At 44.3% G+C, this 10,000-nt stretch overlaps 1 protein-coding gene across 1 annotated transcript in view; it reads left to right on the top strand.

The window, feature by feature from the left end:
• The window catches only part of LOC126997116 (uncharacterized), a 156,214-nt gene that overhangs the window by 143,291 nt on the left and 2,923 nt on the right, over positions 1-10,000 (top strand). The window lies entirely within an intron of this gene.

Consider the following 10,000-nt stretch of genomic DNA (forward strand, 5'->3'; position numbering starts at 1 on the left):
TGTCATGGTACCGCTAATACAATGTCATGGTACAGCTAATACACTCATGGTACCACTAATACACTGTCATGGTACCGCTAATACACCGTCATGGTACCACTAATACACTGTCACGGTACTGCTAATTCACTGACAAAATTATGCAGGTCAAGTCTCAACTCTAGCGGAAAAAAATAAAACGCGACAACCAGTGACGAAAGGAATTAATTATGATAGAGAGTTCAGCCGACACAACCACCACCACCACCACCACCACCATCGGCAACAACAACATACAGTAACCCGCCAGAACCACCACCACCACCACCACCAACAACAACAACAAAAACATACAGTAACCCACCACCACCACCAACAACATCAACAACAAAAACATACAGTAACCCGCCAGAACCACCACCACAATCACCACCACCACCAACAACAACAACAAAAACATACAGTAACCCACCATCACAACCACCACCACCACAATCACCACCACCACCAACAACAACAACAAAAACATACAGTAACCCACCATCACAACCACCACCACCACAATCACCACCACCACCAACAACAACAACAAAAACATACAGTAACCCACCATCACAACCACCACCACCACAATCACCACCACCACCACCAACAACAACAACAAAAACATACAGTAACCCACCATCACAACCACCACCACCACAATCACCACCACCAACAACAACAACAACAAAAACATACAGTAACCCACCACAACCATCACCACCACCACCATCGGCAACAACAACAACAACAACAACAATAACATCACCACCTCCACCACCACCACTACTACCTCCCTCTCCTCCTCCTCTTCCCCCTCCCCCTCCTCCTCCTCCTCCTCCTTCCCTCCGCTTCCCCCCCCCTCCCCTTCACTCTCCCTTTGATGCTTAAGTCACAAACAGCACTGAATAAATAAATGACAGAACAACACTGCACTACGGCTCTCTCTCTCTCATACACAAACACATACAGATGGATAGATAGATAGATAAAGAGAGAGAGAGAGAGAGAGAGAGAGAGAGAGAGAGAGAGAGAGAGAGAGAGAGAGAGAGAGAGAGAGAGAGAGAGAGAGAGAGAGAGAGAGAGAGAGAATAAGAAGAAAGAAGGAATGAAGGGAATGAATAAGGAGCTCGGTGACAACACGAGTGATAAAAAGTCTGAAAGGACATCTCCAGGGCAGGACGACCGACCGTGTGTGTGTGTGTGTGTCTGTGTGTGTGTGTGTGTGTGTGTGTGTGTGTGTGTGTGTGTGTGTGTGTGTGTGTGTGTGTGTGTGGCGCTTCAGGGACAATGATGCGCCGTTGACGATGAAGAGAGAAGGGAAAGGCGGGGAGGTAAGATGAGGTGATTTACAATGTTGAAATACAAGATAAGACTACAAAGATAGAAGGAAAAGGAGAAAAAAACGAGGAGGAAAAGATGATAACAAGTGTCGAAATGCAAGATCAGATTAGAAAGACGGGGAGAGAACGAGAGAAACGAGATGATGATGATGATGGGAGGAGGAGGAGGAGAAGGAGGAGGAGGAGAAGGAGGAGGAGGAGGAGGAATACATAGGAATACATAGGAAGAACAAACACCAGAAGACTTGGCGGTCTATGGCGAGGGTGTCTGTTTACTACCGCTACTACTAGTAATCTACGTGTGGTAGGACAGGACAGAAAAGATGAAGGCTCCTCCCCACCCACCTCTCCCTCCGGCAACGTGCCGGCAGGAAATAGTTAGAAGTGAACACCATGTGTCTTTAAGGAAGGGACATGGAAATTTTACAGTAGAGAGAGATATAAGAGGAAATTACTACCCTTAACTTACGTTACTGGTGACCTAAGCTGTGAGGGAAATTATTAAGTCGTCAGGTTGGCGCCGTGCTCTAATGTGCCTGAAACGTACGAAAAGGGTCAGTAAAATCTTATATCCCTTAAGTACTTATCTAATGATGACTTGAAGCTATTGATACTCTGTGCGCTAACTACTGACGGTGGGAGTCTATTCCAGTGATCGACGACTCTATTACTGAAATAACTTCTGAACGCCAATGTGTTACATCGGTTTCCCTTTAACTTCATACCGTTGCTGGGTGTTATTGTGTTGGGGTCTCTCTGAAATAGACTTTCTGGGTTAATGTTTTCGAATCTATTAAGGATTTGAACACTTCGATTAAGTCCCCTCTTACCCTTCGCTTTTTTGAGGAAAACATATCTAAACGCTTTAAAAGCTCGTCATACGGCAAGTTACGGAACGCTGGAATTTCTTTGGTTGCTTGTCTCTGTATCTTTTCTAGCAAAACTTGATCTTTGATATAATTCGGTGACCAGAACTGGACAGCGTATTCTAGATGTGGTGTTACAAATGCTGAATATAATCTCTTCATAAGCTCGGGTGATTTATAATCAAAGTTTCTTGATATTAATTCTAACATCATATTGGCTTTTTTTACTCGCCGCAGAACATTGATCACTCATTTTGAGAGTGTTACTGATAGTTACACCAAGATCTTTTTCTTGTTTTACTTCGCTGAGCTCATGTCCTTGAATCTGATATTTAAAGTTAGGGATCTTTTCACCTATGTGCATTACTTTACATTTATATAAGTTGAAACACATTTGCCACTTGTCGCTCCAATCGGTAAGTCTTGTTAAATCTGATTAAATATCCTCGCAATTTTTACTGTTCGTTACCGTACCTCCTAATTTGGTGTCATTGGCGAATTTGGCTACTTTTGATAGTATATCAGTCTCTAAATCGTTCACGTAAATAATGAATAGTGTTGGCCCCAGGACCGATCCTTGTGGCACGCCACTGGTTACGGGTTGACAATCGGATGCTTCACCATTGAGAACTACACGCTGTTTGTCTATCTGTGAGCCAGTCATGAATCCACGCGCACAGATGGTCACTTACACCGCGGGAAAGCAGTTTTGAAATAAGCCTAACGTGGGGAACTTTATCGAAGGTTTTCTGAAAGTCTAGGTAAATTATGTCATATGGGGCTCGGGCGTCCCAGCTGGAGTATACGTCATTGAAGAAAGTTAATAAGTTGGTGAGGCAAGATCGGTTACTACGAAATCCGTGCTGATTATCAGTTATCAAATCATTTGTTTCGAGGAACGTGATCACTTTATCCCTGATTATTTTTTCGAATAGTTTAATTAGGACAGACGTAAGGCTGATAGGACGATAATTACTGGCTTGTTTCTTATCTCCTTTTTAAAGATCGGGGTAACATTTGCTCTTTTCCACGCAAGAGGCACGCTTGCCTGTGCTAATGACCTTTTGAACTTTAACGTTATAGGTAATTCTAGCTGTTGGCTACATTCTCTTAATACGCTCCTAGATCTCGGGCGCTCTCCAGTGCACTCCTTGGCAGCTTGCTGAGTCTCACGTTTGAAGGTATCCCACAGTTCTACAGGGTCCTCCAGGGTGCTGAGCACGTCGAACCAATTTGAGACTGTCACTCCATACTCCTGAGCACGTGCCAGGTCCTTCAGCCTCTCGAGATGGACTAAAGAAGAAGCTGTACAACGCAAGCGAAATCAAGAATGAGCTCCAGGGGGCAGAATGAGCCAATAATAATGGCGCCACTATAAACAATTGTCTGCGCCATGACGGGCTCGGGCCGACCATCAGGCCCAAATGTATTAGCCTACCGGCGCTATAAACCGCATGTAAAAAATAAATATTATTTTTGACCTGATATGAAGCTTGAGTGATATAACAAGTCTATGGTCAGTTGAAAAATACTCCGCACTTCGGTAAACTCTCCAGTTCTGAAGGATCGTCCAACGAGTACTTACGAGGATGTGGTAAATCTCCTTAACTGCCCCTCTAGCATCGCTATACCAAGTCGAGTGGTGCAGCTCTGGTTTCTGGTACCAGGAACCCGCAATTCTCAAGCTTCTGGATATTGCAAAATTTAGGAGAGAAATGTTGATTTTCCTGATACCAGAACCATGGGGACCAACGCATAGCTCGTAGCCAACCCTGTCAGTGCCAGTAGTAGCACTGAAGTCGCCCAGGACAATGAGTGTGTCCGGAGGAGGGCACTGGTCTAATACGGACTCCAGTTTGGCGTAGAATAATAATAACAACGAACACCAACGAAACGAAGGATGGAAAGACGAAACGCAATGAAACAGAGGAAACAGAGGAATGATACCAAACATACAACAGGCGAAACAGACTAAACACGAAACAGCCGCAAGGGACAACAGACGAAACAGACGCAGAAACAGACGTCTTCCGAAAGGGCCGCCGCGCCGCTTCACCCAAAAGAGTCGTGTGAATCGGCGTCTTAAATTTCCTAAAAACTTCCTGGAGCCAAAAACATCAAATAGAGAAGGAAGGAGAAAGCGACGCTGATGATAAAAGTTAAAATGCCGGGAGAGAGAGAGAGAGAGAGAGAGAGAGAGAGAGAGAGAGAGAGAGAGAGAGAGAGAGAGAGAGAGAGAGAGAGAGAGAGAGAGAGAGAGAGAGAGAGAGAGAGAGAGAGAGAGAGAGAGAGAGAGAGAGAGAGAGAGGAGAGAGAGAGAGAGAGAGAGAGAGAGAGAGAGAGAGAGAGAGAGAGAGAGAGAGAGAGAGAGAGAGAGAGAGAGAGAGAGAGAGAGAGAGAGAAAAAAAAGAATTACATAGAAAAACAGACCACACAGACCCCAGGGTCCAGACTAGGTGGTCTGTCCTTAAACCTAAGTGAATCCACATTAATCAGATGGCTCCAAAACGTTGCTTTTTTAATATTAAGTTCAAGGAAGTGATGGTCGAGCTTGTTTTTAAAGGAGTCAATCGTGTTACATTGGACCACTGACGATGGGAGCTTATTCCATTCGCGCACTACAACGTTGGTGAAGAAAAATTTGGTGCAGTCTGAATTTACTTGTCTACATTTGACTTTTATGCCATTGTTCCTCGTTCGCAAAGTGTCATCGATCATAAACAATTTTGTTTTGTCTACATTCGTGAAACCATTAAGTATTTTAAAACATTCGATCAGTTTTCCTCGGAGGCGACGATTCTCAAGAGAAAACATGTTAAGGGTGGAAAGCCTCTCTTCGTAGGATTTGTTGCGCAAGGAAGGGATCATTTTTGTAGCCCGACGCTGAACACCTTCTAATTTAGCAATGTCCTTTGCATGGTGAGGAGACCAAAACTGTACCGCATATTCCAAGTGGGGTCTGACTAAACTATTGTAGAGCGGAAGTATTACATCTTTATTCTTGAATAAAAAGTTTCTTTTAATGAAGCCGTACATTCTGTTCGCTTTATTTGCTGCATCGATGCATTGATGTGAGAATTTGAGGTTTGACGCGATTTTGACCCCCAGGTCAAAATCGCATATATATATATATATATATATATATATATATATATATATATATAGAGAGAGAGAGAGAGAGAGAGAGAGAGAGAGAGAGAGAGAGAGAGAGAGAGAGAGAGAGAGAGAGAGAGAGAGAGAGGGAGAGAGAGAGAGAGAGAGAGAGAGAGAGAGAGAGAGAGAGAGAGAGAGAGAGAGAGAGAGAGAGAGAGAGAGAGAGAGAGAGAGAGAGAGAGAGAGATAGAGAGAGAGAGAGAGAGAGAGAGAGAGAGAGAGAGAGAGAGAGAGAGAGAGAGAGAGAGAGAGAGAGAGAGAGAGAGAGAGAGAGAGAGAGAGAGAGAGAGAGAGAGAGAGAGAGAGAGAGAGAGAGAGAGAGCGGGGGTAATTGGTGGCAGGCTAACTTGCCGGGCGGGGCTTAAGAAATATTAAGCGGACGTTACAAGTTAGCGGCGGAGGCAAGCTGATCGCGGCGGACGACGAGAGTAAAATGTGCGCTATTAGACGACTTTGTGGAGGAGGAGGAGGAGGAGGAGGAAAAAGAAGGTAACCAAGGGGGAAGAGGATGAAGAGACGAAAGTTTGGGTGCGAGAGGGATTTAAGTCTTAGTGAGCTCTGATCTCCGTCCAAGGGCATAGATCATTCAGGCTAAAAATCGAGGAAACAGGGTACTGGGATTCATTTCAAGGAGCGTAAGCAACAGAAGCCCCGAAGTCATCGTCAAGCTATATTTAGCATTAGTTAGACCTCATCTGGATTATGCTGTTCAGTCCTGGTCACCTTACTATAGAATGGATATCAAAATGCTAGAATCGGTACAGGAAGGATGACAAAGATGATTCACGGGCTAAGAACCTTTCCATACAAGGGGACACTCAAACAATTAAGCCTACACTCTCTGGAAATGCGAGGGGAGCGAGAAAACTTGATCGAGGTTTATAGATGGGTGAAGTGCTTTGATAAGGGGGATAAATAGGTTTCTGACGGTAGGAGAACCGGTTAGGACACGTAGTAATGGGTTTAAACTGAATGAATTCAGATTCAACAGGGATTTCGGCAAAAAAATTGGTTCACTAACCGATTGGTAGATGAGTGGAGCAGGCTGGGCAGTCATGTGGTGAGCGCAATACAAATGTAACACTCAAAAATAGATTACGTATATAAATTCATAGACAGTGATATTAGGTGGGGTTAGATTCACAGGAGCTGCCTTGTAGGGCTAACCGGCCTCTTGCAGACTCCTTACGTTCTAATGTTCTTAAAAGAAAGAGGAGAAAGAGAAGAAAGAAAAAAATAAGTGAAGAAGAGAAGAAAAGGAGGAGGAGGAGGAGGGGTGGGAGGTGGGGAGAGACTGAATGGGTTAAAGAGAAGTTGAGAGAAAAAAGGTGAGAGAAAAGGCAAGCAGAGGAAGATAAGAAGAAAGGAGATAAGTGGCGGAAAGACTAAAAGGAGGAGGAGGAAGAGGAGGAGATGGTGATGATGATAGTCAATGAAGAGAACAAGGAAGCAGAAAACGAAGAAGTGGGGGAAGAAGAAGAAGAAGAAGAAGAAGAAAAAGAAGTAAAATGCCAGAATTTTCTCTTTTCTCTACTCCCACACGGCCACTGCGTGTAATGAAAGACACGAGAAATTAATCCAGACAAGGACAGGTTTGCTGGCGCCGGGGATCGAACCCGCGACCAGCGTAACGGGAGAGACACTCCTTTACCAGTCGGCCAAAGAGGTACCCCCCTGGCAGAGGGAGTTATGGGAGGCTCACCTATCAGGCTAGTCGTGTCACTACAGAAGAAGAAGAGGAAGAAGAAGGAGAAGAAGAAGAAGAAGAAGAAGAAGAAGAAGAAGAAGAAGAAGAAGAAGAAGAAGAAGAATGAAAAGAAAAAGAAGATAGAAAGATAGAGAAACGAGGTGAAGGTGGAGGTGGAAGAGGAAAGGTCTAAAGTTGTCTCTGCCTGATCGCCTCCTCGCTCTCAACACGTCACGTCCCATAAATATCTTTCCAGATCTCTCTCTGCTTCATCGTCACCTCGCCTCTTCACACGTCCCTTGGGTTGGGTTAGGCTAGTTTAGGGGTCTTTTTACAGCATGGGAAGCAGCTGAAGGGCAATAAACAAAAACAAAAACAACAAAAGGCTCGCTAGACACTGCTAAAAAAAAAAAAACAGAACGAGAGGTCAGTAAGAGGTCAATTTCACGTGGAGTGGTGTCTTGATACGGTCCTCTTTAAAGAGTTCAAGGCATAGGCAGGAGATAATACAAACGAGGGAAGGCTGTTCCAGAGTTTACCAGCGGAAGGGATAAGAGAATGAAGATGCTGGTTAAATCTTACATAAAGGATTTGGGCAGTATAGGGATGAGCAAGAGCAGAAAATCGCATGCAACAGGGCCGTGGGAGGGGGGAGGCACGCAGTTTCCAAGTTCAGAAGATCAGTCAGCATGAAAACATCGATACAAGAGAGATGCAACACTGCAACACTCGACACAATCTTCCAAACACCTATCCCCTATTCTTCAACAACACTCAGCTGTCACCTTCTTCAACACTAAACATCCTCGGTCTATATTGAACCCAAAATCTTAACTGGAAACTTCATATCTCTTTTCTCGCTAAATAAGTTTTCTCGAAGTTGGGCGTTCTGTATCGTCTCCGCCAGTTCTTCTCCCACGCACAGCTGCTATCTATATACAGGGGTCTTGTCCGCCCTCGTATGGAGTAAGCATCTTAAGCCCCAAATACACTGCCAAATTTTGGCCACGAACTTGTCGCCGAATCAGTTCGTGAAAAAACTCGGCGACCGGTTCGCCGACATGACCAATATTCTTATAGTTCGTAACCAATTCGGCGACATGTCGGCGAATGCTCAAGACAATTCGGAGACAATTCAGAGACATGTCGCCGACTATTCGGAGTCCATGTCGCCGAGATCAAAATCTGAAATTTTAAAGTTTTTTTTTGTCGCTGAATAATTGGCGACAAGTCTCCGAATTGTCTTCGTATGTCCCCGAAGTGTCAGCGATATGTCGGGGACAATTCTTCGACAGTGCCAAGATTTCTGACAGCTGATCATCTGATGCCCATGTGGCATATAAAAGCACGGGAATCCAGGGTGCAGCACACTTCTTCACCGGCAGCTGAAGATCCCACCTCGTCTCTCGCAACTTGTTCCAGGGGAATGGCAAGAAGGCGATCAACTCGTCTCACTCGACCCTCTGCGGAACCCAAGAGCTATGGTGGACCCCAAGAATATCCGCGCCTACCTCATGGACTACTTCAACACCCGGGGAGCAGTGGCCTGGCAGGACAGAATTGTGTGCGAGTAAATACTGTGTGTGATAATGTGTGGTAATATGTATGATAGTATGTGTAATAAAATGTATAAGTGTGACTTGTTTTTGTTTCGCCCTCCTACAAATATTTGGGAATGAATGAATGTTTGCGTAATATTAAAAAAACAAACCATTAGCTGAAAGAATAAATAAATTTGAATAAGTAAAAAATAGAACGAAGAGTAAATAATGGCAGAATAATGATATTAAAAATAAATGAATAATAAATAAATTATGAAATAAATAAAAATGTTAGTCTCATACCTATCTTAGAAATTCATGATTCTTATTGTTTTCATATTTTCTTGTTTACTATTTATTATTATATTATTTTGTTCCACACACACACACACACATATATATATATATATATATATATATATATATATATATATATATATATAGAGAGAGAGAGAGAGAGAGAGAGAGAGAGAGAGAGAGAGAGAGAGAGAGAGAGAGAGAGAGAGAGAGAGAGAGAGAGAGAGAGAGAGAGAGAGAGAGAGAGAGAGAGAGAGAGAGAGAGAGAGAGAGAGAGAGAGAGAGAGAGAGAGAGAGAGAGAGAGAGAGAGAGAGAGAGAGAGATAGATAGATAGTTAGACCCCCATGTGCACCTCCCACCTTGACCCGATTGCCGTGTCATGATTAATTCGCCGAATGTTCGCCGAATATTCGGAGACATGTCCCCGAATAGTCTTGACCATTCGGCAACATGTCGGAGACATGTCCCCGAATAGTCGGCGACATGTCGGCAACAAATTCACCAACAAAATTAAAATTTCACCGGTCAAAATTCGGCGACAATTCGCTGAACACCGCGAATTGGACGCCGAATTGTCTGGGACATGTCGGCGACAATGAGGCGTCCATTTTGCATTCGTGCACTTTCGGCGAACGGCCACGAATTTTTCATGGAACATGAAACTTTCGTGGCGGTCGTGACCAACTGTCAAATGTCGCGCGGTGGACGCAGACATGTCCCCGAACGACCAAGAACAATCAAGAAAGATACCGAACTTGTCCAAGACACAGGATGACTCGCATATTCGCGCACATTCGTGAACCAAAATTCGGCAGTATATTTGGGGCTTTACGTGTGGAGGGCTCCACTCACATAGCTTTCTTGGACAGCATGCCTACCCCCTTCCCGCGACCCCACTTCACTCGACTTTCTACTCTAGCTCATCCCTATACTGTCCAGACCCTTTATGCAAGAGTTAACCAGCATCTTCACTCTTTCATCCCTTACACTGGTAAGCTCTGGAACTGCCTTTCTTCGTCTGCATTTCCTCCTGCCTATGACTTGACTTCCTTCAAAAAGAGTGTATCAAGATACCTCTCCACCCTTTACTT

The sequence above is a fragment of the Eriocheir sinensis genome, chromosome 11 (genome assembly GCF_024679095.1).
Source record: "Eriocheir sinensis breed Jianghai 21 chromosome 11, ASM2467909v1, whole genome shotgun sequence".
NCBI classification, from domain to species: Eukaryota; Metazoa; Arthropoda; class Malacostraca; order Decapoda; family Varunidae; genus Eriocheir; species Eriocheir sinensis.